This window comes from Salvelinus fontinalis, chromosome 39 (assembly GCF_029448725.1).
Source record: "Salvelinus fontinalis isolate EN_2023a chromosome 39, ASM2944872v1, whole genome shotgun sequence".
Lineage (NCBI taxonomy): Eukaryota > Metazoa > Chordata > Actinopteri > Salmoniformes > Salmonidae > Salvelinus > Salvelinus fontinalis.
Window position 1 is genome coordinate 18467502 of NC_074703.1, and position 10777 is coordinate 18478278.

The window sequence follows — 10777 nt, forward strand, 5'->3', positions numbered from 1 at the left end:
CAGCGAAAAGACTTACGCAGACGAGGAGAGGAGGAGAGCTGGGGGACCCTGACCCAGGCCGCTGTTCAAAAAGATCTCCTGGCATCGAAACCAAAGACAGCCTGTCCACATAAAACACTGCTCAAAGATGAACTTGGCCTTGAGAGACAAACGAAGCACACGCAAATTACTGACTGTACTCACACACTTGGCCTGAGTGGATTTGATCTGCCTCTTTGAAATCAGCATGGCAAAACCTCAGAACTATTGCCGTACTGTATATAGGTATGTGCTGTAGTAACTAGAAAGTATTCTGTGGATTGATGAAACCTTTACAAAATCAAGATCAAACCTGAAAGTCGAGGATGAATATTTTACATTGACATTTTAAACAGGTGGAGTGAATGGATGAATACCTACATATTCCAAACCAGACTGTCAGAACATCTTCTTGTTCATCAGGTCATTCAGTGGTTTCTCTGAGGTCTTTAAATTGTTTCTGGTGTGGTAAATGCACAAGTGTTTGGAGCGTCAAGAAAACACTTAACCTAGAGCCAACCATCTATCATCGCCATCTTCAAACCCACACTCAAATGTACACTGGATCCGAGGGATTTGACATCTTCTTTGTAAGTAAACCACTGCACTTCATCATAGCCAAGTCACTACACAAGATAAACGTGCCACGGCCTTTGTAGTTGTACAAATTGAATTAAGCCGTAGACATAACACACCTCTCCCAACGTGACACCGGCATGACACACTGTTCCCAGAAGACAGAGAGACCAGACGACACACTGTTTAAGTTGTATTTACAGTAATGGTAAACCGTGCGCTACCGACCAGCCACCGCAAACTATGCATCGGATGCTCAGCGTTACAGGCTGCTAATGGGGCATGATAATTATGGTCATGGAATTCAGGGTCATCTGGCTTACGTTAGGATCCATCCTGATCCGAGTGTGTTTCCATGAGGGAAACATCTGTCTGGAAAACAGACAGGCAGCCTATTTTCAGCGATGGAAGTTTCCAGAGTGGAAGTTTCCTCAGAATACCGAACACCAAGTTTGTGATAGAGATGTATTTGATGGCGAAGAGTCTGAACACTTTGGGCAAGGCACCTGCGAATGGTTCATGGGTTTCGAAGAGAGAGGCAAGGAAGATGTTAGAAGTAAGCAATGTCGGTGGCACTTCTAATTGAGTCAATGGCTGGCCTTTCGGAGATATTTCAGTCATCTTTGGACATCTGCACAATGTTCTGAGGAATACACTCTGACAAATGCTGAGAAAATACTGGGCATATGGACACGATTCATGCTAAGTCTTACTGTATGAACACCTTTAGTTCTAACTGGTGCTCTAATCGAGGAATCAGAATTAATGAAAGGGAACTCTTCATGCTTCCTACTCCAGTTTCCCTTCAAGCCATGATCGAGCAGGTGTTAACCAATACGATTTAATAACAGAACATGGCCACTACTTCACTCAGAGTCCATCTATTTTACGTAAACACAGATATGAGTGGAGGTTATGTCATACCCCCCCAATGCATAGCCTAAGTAGAATAGACACTACCACTACCAAAACAATTGCTATTTCAATCCAACTTTGCTGTGGTGGTGCAATAATAGAGTCATGCAGCAGGGCTATTAGTGCTCATCAATTCCCTAACCTAGCTACATTTCAGCTGGCGTCTACATTTGAAAAAAAGTGAGAACCAACATCAATGGGACAGACAGGGCCTTTGGCAGAGCCAGTCCTGCAGAAACGATTAGTGCGGCAGGGCATTCCTCTCTGTCTAAAATGGAAAGAGATGTCACATTCCCATTTTCCAGGGTTAGGCTAGAGTATACTGGGTCTTTGGAAAAACGACTGCGAAAGTAAGGAGGCAATGTATGCAATTACACCCAGCAAAGTCACTCGATCCTGGGATCGGGAAAGCTGTGAACCTCTGGACATTGGCCTCTTAGAGGAGGCATACAGAGAAAAGATTGGTTGATAACAGAAAATTGCACTTTTATTGCGTTCTAGTTCAAAACACTATGTTTCTGACCGAAAGGTCTTCAACGGATAGTCAGGAGGAGGCATAAAACCAGTTTTGCCATCAGTTTCATGTTCACAACATGATGACAATTATTATGTCATTACTCATACCTCTTCTCATGATGCAGTTGCTTATTTCTCATGTCTTGATTTATGATGTTTAGAAATTGCAGTAAAAGTTTTTGGAAAAGTTTATTTTATGCTAATGAAGCAACGGACAAATAAAACATTCCAAAAGTCAATTTGGCATCGGGAGTTTGGAGCAGATGGTCGAGGTCCTGGTGTTGATAGAACAGATGACTGGCATCACAAACTTTGTTTACTCAATTTAAAATGGGGTTCAACAGGCAATTTGCATTGAGAGAGGTAGGCTTTAAACAGCTGGTAACAGTCAATTATCCAGTTTTGCAAGCAGGGTTAAGATGTGATAGGACAGCCAAAATGTAATACTCAAGTATCCCTCCAAAACACTGATCAATGAGGGGACTCTACAGGCGCACAACAGCAAAACAATTTAGTTCTAGTGGCACTTGAGGGAACTGGGAAATGTTTCATAGCGAAGGCCTAAATGAGGAGCAAAGGAAATGGTTTTGAACCCCCCCATATCCATATCCAGAGCCAAAGCCCTAAAGTGGCCCAATGGATTAACAAATAAGGAGAGAAGAAAGAAAGTGGGCTAAGCAAATAAAACAAGGCCGGGACATAGAACAGATGCTAATACTGTGGAGTTCTATAGGCCTCTGGAAAGTGACCGGTTCCTTCTCTATTAACATCTGTCCGGATGAGGAAGTACAGACCATAGAGTCAAGAATCTCCCAGCTAGAAGGGAAACAAGAGTTGTTCTGACACGGCCAGGAGTCCCGGGACACACAGTGGCTGTAGGAGAGGGTGTTGGCCCGGGGGATTTATCGAACAGGAAGAGAGGGGCTGTTGGGAAATCCACCACTGAGTGGCCACTCAGACGTCGCAGTCCGCCACTCAGAGTTAAATGGGAAAGCCGAGGGCTGAAGAAAGACAGTTTACAGGTTGGGACTCTGCCTGTAGGTCCTCCACTTACTAGAATTCAGTAAGGATTGTACCGTGCATACAACTACAGTATAAATGGTGTTGAGCTGAATTAAATGAGTCTAGATCATGTAAGACTGAATCTAAAAATAAACATTGAACCAATTGGGTGATTCATGGCATCGATCAACTGCCATAGATTCACTGAGCTGAAAGTCGTACTGTACATGTGTTATTGATTATCACTTCATGTTTAACCTACATTACGGTGTGAAAAACATACACAGCATTATATAGCCTGATAACATGCAAGGCCCATTACAAGGTTATTCGCACCTCAGGTGGTGTGAGATAAGCCTAAGGGAAGGGTGAGAGCACTCTGTTTAATTGATGACGTTGTTGTTACCATTCGTGCTAATGCTCACTTTAGGAAGCGTGGGGCAAGATTTAGAGCTTAAACAAGCGTGAAAAAATGATTGGATATACATACAGTGCCTTCGGAAAGCATTCAGACCCAATAACTTTTTCCACGTTTTGTTACGTTACCGCCGTATTCTAAAATGTATTAAATCGTTTTTTCCCCTGGTCAATCAACACACAATACCCCATAACGACAAAGCAAAAACAATTTTTTTTAAAAATTGTAGCAAATTTTTACAAAAAACTGAAAAATGTAATTTACATAAGTATTCAGACCCTTTACTCAGTACTTTGTTGAAGCACCTTTGGCAGCAAGTACAGCATCGATTCTTCTTGGGAATGACGCTACAAGCTTGGCACACCTGTATTTGGGGAGTTTCTCCTATTCTTCTCTGCAGAGCTTCTTAAGCTCTTTCAGGTTGGATAGGGAGCGTTGCTGCACAGCTATTTTCAGGTCTCTCCAGAGATGTTCGATCGGCTTCAAATTCAGGCTCTGGCTGGGCCACTCAACAACATTCAGAGACTTGTCCCGAAGCCACTCCTGCGTTGTCTGGCTGTGTGCTAAGGGTCGTTGTCCTTTTTGGAAGGTGAACCTTCACCCTAGTCTGAGATCCTGAGCGTTCTGGAGCAGGGTTTCATCAAGGATCTCTCTGTACTTTGCTCCGTTCATCTTTGCCTCGATTCTGACTAGTCTTCCAGTCCCTGCCGCTGAAAAACATCCCACTGCATGATGCTGCCACCACCATGCTTCACCATAGGGATGGTGTCAGGTTAACTCCAGACGTGACACTTGGCATTCAGGCCAAAGAGTTCAATCTTGGTTTCATCACACCAGAGAATCTTGTTTCTCATGGTCTGAGAGTCTTTAGTTGCCTTTTGGCAAACACCAATTGGGCTGTCATGTGCCTTTTACTGAGCAGTGGCTTCTGTCTGGCCGCTCTACCATAAAGGCCTGATTGGAGGAGTGCTGCGGAGATGGTTGTCCTTCTGGACAATGTTCTTGGTCACCTCCCTGACCAAGGCCCTTCTCCCCACGATTGCTCAGTTTGGCCAGGCGGCCAGCTCTAGGAAGAATCTTGGTGGTTCCAAACATCTAACATTTAAGAATGATGGAGGTCACTGTGTTCTTGGAGAACTTCAATGCTGAAGAACATTTTTGGCATCCTTCCCCAGATCTGTGCCTCGACACAATCCTGTCCCAGAGTTCTACAGGCAATTCCTTGGTTTTTGCTCTGACTTGAACTGTCAACTGTGGGACCTTATATAGACAGGTGTGTGCCTTTCCAAGTCATGTGTAATCAATTGAATTTACCAGATGTAGACTCCAATCAAGTTGTAGAAACATCTCAAGGATGATCAATTGAAACAGGATGCACCTGAGCTCAATTTCGAGTCTCATAACAAAGGGGCTGAATAGTTATGGAAGGTATTTCTGTTTTTTATTTCTAAAAAACAGTTTTCCCTTTGTCATTATGGAGTAATGTGTGTCCATTTTAGAATAAGGCTGTAATGTAACAAAGTGGGAAAAGTCAAGGGGTCTGAATACTTTCCGAAGACACTGTACATAAGCCATCAAAGGTTATGGTCATTCCGTGCAATATTAGCTCTACCCTCTGACCTATACTGTATTTCACAAGATTTATTTCTAAGCACATGTGATCATACACATGCATGTCGATGTTGGCTCTTACTCTACCGCACGCCTGAGGAAAACAATAGAAGGAACAGGCAGCTCCTTTTGGCAAAAGAGGGAGGGGAACCTTCTGCAGACTACACAAAACCAGAGCCCAAATGTCAGCACAGCCACTGCTTTCAATGAGGCCCCGGTACAGAGGAAGAGAGAGCGAGAGGGATTGGGAACATCAAGGGGGAAAATATTTTGGAACAGCTGGATGTGGCACACCCCGGCTCTATTTATACCAGCAGAAGGGAGCGATAGAGCCAACCTCTACCGTAGAACCAGTCCCGGGCAGCTGGCCGCCTTGCTTTTGATGTCTCACTCAGACCAAACCCTGGCCGGACAGCTCCATCCTCATTGCCCGGGGCAGATCCACTTCCTCATCTGGAAAAGGGCTCCGTTTAGCATGGTGAAGGAAACGGTTTGTCTAGAGAACAACATCGGAGTAGAATAGTGGTAGGATCGCCTGGCCTGACCTCTTTTTACCCAGGAAGAGCTGGATAGGGCATACTGTACAAGAAGGAGTGACAGGGAGTCACTCAGGGAGCTACAATGAATTGCAAGTGTGGTGTGAGGGTTTTGAGTGTGGTTTGAGTATATTGCTTCATGTCCAGTAAAGCAGTAAATTGAGGGAGTCTTCCCAGTGTGGCTATACGCCCTCTCTCTAAAGACAACATTAATCATTATTGGGTGACGCAAAGGCACTCCCAAGCTGCTTTCTCACAATCTGCACTTTGTATACTGTCCTTTATACACAACCAAGTCTAATATGTTGCTTTAAAACTGAATTTACAGCCACCAATCCCCCCAATGTATACAACACTTACAGTCACTTTATGGGCAGTTGAAGAACTAAGACAAAAACACTGTTCCATTATAATGGTGAGACTAAACATTTATCGAAACTCTCTAAAGGACTATGACATCATAGATGCATTCTTCCTCTAAAAAGGCCTAGCCATCCTCAGTTGCCCAAACACCACTATCAATTTGAGGACAGTTAGAAACGTTATTGTGAAACACCACAATGTTCCCATGATGCTGTGGATAAATGTTTGTGCAGGTTCTCCTGCGGTGCTGAGGGGAGATTCCAGGCATCAGTAAATCTGGACATGGGATGAGCTGCGGTACATCACACAGCAGTTTGTCCGGTAACACCGCGGTCAACCGCGGTCAATCGTGGTCCATCTAGTCCACACACCCCATGGACCATGGTCTGGCCTGGTTCACCATTACCAGAGGGGGAGCAGAGGGCGAGCCAAGCACAATGACAGCATGCTGATGGATAAAGGACAATCCTCCATAACTCACAGGCCACAGTAAGCCCCACACCCTCTTAGATCACCACTAACAATGGTTCAATCGCTACCACAAAAATGAAGTCCGTGTGTTAGGGTTGCTGCATGTAAGCCACGGGTCCTTGTAAATGCAATACATAGAGCTACAATATCCACTATCTACGCAACACAATGTAGTGAACACATTCAGTGTAATTATAGTAGTGGGCAGATATGAATACCATTAAGTCATATGATATCAAACTGACCACATGCTATGGTAATGCGTTTAGGGAAAACATCAACAACTAATAGGGGTATTCTTGTGAAATCATGTCTATATTTAGGTTCCCACAATTCCCTCAGAGACATATGGTTGTCTCCACGCAGTGTGACGTCTACATCCGGTGAACCCACGGCCCTCCAACCTCCCTACCCATGAATCACTGGTCTCCAGTCCAGCCATCATCATTGACTGATTAGCTAAGCCCCCTCCTCCCACTCACCTTCCCTTCCTCAATTGTTTCTGTTTCTGGGAAGGGCTGTAAGAGGAAACACACGTACTGGCCCATTTTAAACTGCCAGTGGAATCCTACTAGAACTAGATGCCAATGAATGCATAGGAGCACAGTACAATAACACATTGGTTGAAAGCTAGCAGGTAGCCTAGCGATTAAGAGCATTGATTAAGAGCATGGGGTTTGAATCCCCATGCCGGCAAGGTGGAAAAATCTGCTCTTCTGCCCAGTTAACCCCCAACAACAACTAATCCCCAGGCGCCGATGACGTGGACGTCGATTAAGCCAGTCCCCCGCACCTCTCTGTTTTAGAGGGGCTGTCCCTGTCTTGTCGCAAGGATGAGAAGGCTAAGCAACAATATAAAAACACCCAATGACAGCGATTCCAGTTACTCATAAAACAGTGTACAATTACCGGGTTTATCTTCTAGTTTGACAGCACATAGATCATTGGAATGGTAAACCTAAATAATTTCAAACAGCCCTTTCAGTGGTCAGTCAATGAGACAGCCTTATATGACCAAAGTAAATAGGAAAGTCATTTTTACTGTGCTCAGCATAGGACTGCCTGTTACCGCGACTACCCTGCATTCCCTTAGCCTCTTGGAATTCTAAGGAGCTATTTCCATGCTGTCATGCTTCCTGTGTATCCCAACTGCTGTGCAGTGTCTCATTGTCTCATGGCGTAATGCAACATAGTAATTTTGGGGGTTTCTCTGACTCTGACGGTTTGACAGTTCACCAAATATGTACTGTACAGTATGCAAGGGAGGGAAGAGGGATTCTGGTACAGAGCAGTGAAGCGGTGTGGTTGTTACTTGGCCCTAGCGTGTCGGAAGTCACTGACCGTTTATCATACTTTAACTACTGGGAGCGGGAGTCCCATTGTGAGTGAGATGGAGAGCACAGGTCAGGGTCTGGGACGTGTTTTCATTTCCTAGTAGTCAAAGCTCTCCATTGAACATGAACTGATAGCCATAATCTCACTGTTAGTTAATGGGAACAGTGAACTGACGGTGGTTTCACCAGAGAGATAGAATGGGTTTCACCATCAAAAGCTAAGGAGCTGTGCGTGACATCTTGCTTTGAAAATGAAATGTTTTAAAATGCGGTGTAGATGAATGAGCTGCTGATAAATACAGAGATGAAAACATTTCAGGGTCACGATAATGCTTCCGGGTTTCCTAGTTGACCTCCTAGCGGATAGGAAGTAGATCCTAGAGTAGCTTCACAATCAACAATGGGCATCACACTGTGCTGACACATCAGAGATAGAATGCTTTGACTTTATCGCACAAGAAGTGGCTTCCTTTCCGATTAAAGATTGATGCCCAACACCTAATATCTTCACTCACAAATTAAGTCCGACACCAGTTGACTGAATGGTTGACTGTTTGTTTGACCTGCAGGACCAGACGTCCAGGAAGTTTCAATTAAATAATCTCTCACTTACCCTCTATTAGTCTCACAGGCCTGTTTGGCACGCAGGGATAATGTCTACCAATGCCTAAAGCCACTGTATGTGTGGGTGAGTTAGCCTAAGTGAATTCACTCAGGCCATTGTGTTTGGTTAGGGGGATGGAATGTAGTGTAAACTTGAGCCTTGTCAACCTTGATTGGTTTTACTACCATACACTATGTACATTGCTCATCTCATACACTGTAGTATTTCACATGTTTTCTTCAAAATAAACAGCAGTAAAGCGAAAAGGGGGCCATGTCCCACTTAAGCACTATGGCATGTAGGAGAGGGAGTAGCGTAGGAGAACCAACAGGCAGGAACCCCAGTGAGTCATGCACATTTGGATGCGATCCCCCACCCTCTCTCGGCGCTGCTATCTTTTCAACTTTCGCCTCTTCCTGTGTCTATTTAACGGCTTGTCAGTCACATGAAAGGTATTTCCTCTGAGTCACCGCCTGGTCCCTTTTGTCATTACAGAACCACAGAACCACACATACTGTAGGGCCTTCAAACAACTCTTAGCGCACAATGCCTCCCCAGGCTCCCCGAAGCCTCCCCGAAATAACAGGCATTTTTTCTACACATAGATTTTTAGAGATGAGATTATGCGCCTGCATTCTGCTTACAGTACGTTGGCCTACTTAGGACAACAACATTTCCAGAAGGTCCTATGACGTTTTTTGTGGAAAGGACAGATGGGGTCATATGGAAACGTCATGAGAGATATCACAAAGAGTTCATGCAAGGCTGTGACTCCCTCATCATGCCATTCTCTTAGTCGCAATCTTTTTATAGACAGTGACTTCAGAAATGCTAGATAATAACTATAAAAAGTTACACTGACTGAGGCTTAAATTGAGGCCATGGTGACATAAACAAAGAAACAAAGACGTTATGTGGTTATTGGAGTATTTGTTTGAAGAATCCTCGGGGACATCAGATGGAAATGGTGGACACCACCCTGATTGAGTTGAGAAGCTCAGTTAAAAGAAAATGATAAACGTCACTGCTAACTACCCCCCCCAGAGAAACCTAATAAGTCTCCAATCTCTGACCCGACAAGGAATGCAACAAATATGATGACTCCGTCATGTTCCAACCTGACAATGGCTCAACAGAGGTTATGGTATTAATGGTTAACAATGGCCTTGCATATCTCCTGTTGAAGTTTTGACATGTCATGTCATCTGCATATAAAAAAAACAGATCTGGTAAAAACTGGACTTTAGCTGTGGTCATCTGATTCTATTCTGTTCCAAAGTTAGTCAGACACGGCTTGTTTATTTTTTGTCTAGAGGAAGGATTCCAAGAATTTCCAGGATATACGTACTGTACATGTACCCCTGAACAAATACAGGCTGATTATATAGGAAATAGTGCTCAGGAAACAACGGTATAATTCTGAAATAATAAATGAATACAATATTTATTTGCAGTGTGCCCCTTATTGTACAGTCATAACATGATCTGCGTATGACAGACACACTTTGCCAACAAATACGTTCTTCTCTGTTGTTAAATGAAATAGGCAGACAAAGGCCTACTGCATGTGATGCACTGCTGCACACACCACTTGTATGGTTTTATGGGCCATATAAGCTAAATGAAGGTGAAACTGCAAAAACATATATATATATTTTTTTTACAATTTCTGAGTTGTTAGCTGATTGTAATAATGTCCTTTCCACCACACTGCCTGCTGGGTCCTGTTCCTATTGAGGTTAACGAAGAGCATTCTAAAAGCTGTTGAGGGGCTATAGGGTCATAGTTCATTAGCCTGGGATTACTCTGGCTTTGTTAGATAATTCTCAACCCTAACCCCTAATGTGGCTCCACAGATCAGCCTCCACACACAGCGATATCTCCACTCAGGTTTCTGAACCCTTACATAAAAACACAAAGGGGAGAAAAAAAACAGATTAAACTTAATTTGTCTAATTCTAGAGATTGTAGCCAGCGTGAAGGATTTTACCATCGCTCACACTGGGTCACATGAAAAACACGGTTCTCTCTCTCTCAACTTCAGCATGAGAAGCTTTTGAAAATGAGACTGGTTGTGAGATTAATGCCAATACTCAGAGGTGATTTGGAATGTCTTTTCAAAGGTATAAAAGGGCTCTGAGTTTCTCACATTTGAGGTGTATTCATAAGCATACACTGTTTTAGACAACAGGTGCAAAACGGTCTAGAGGCCATGTTGTTTGTGACTATATGAAAAAGTAAGGTGTAAACAAATGGAGTTCATTGCTGCCTTGAATTGAGCCTTTATCACTGACCAGAAAATGCTACAGAAGTTGACAGAACATAAATGGACATTTAGTGGTGAGCCTGGAAAAACCACCAAACCATGTCTTTCTGATACACCCAAAGGAAACCTAATTTGTACATGTTGCTG

The 10777-nt window shown here is 43.7% G+C and overlaps 1 protein-coding gene across 2 annotated transcripts in view; it reads right to left on the minus strand.

Moving 5' to 3' along the window:
- Positions 1 to 10777, minus strand: part of LOC129838720 (synapsin-3-like) — a 139881-nt gene that overhangs the window by 33332 nt on the left and 95772 nt on the right. The window lies entirely within an intron of this gene.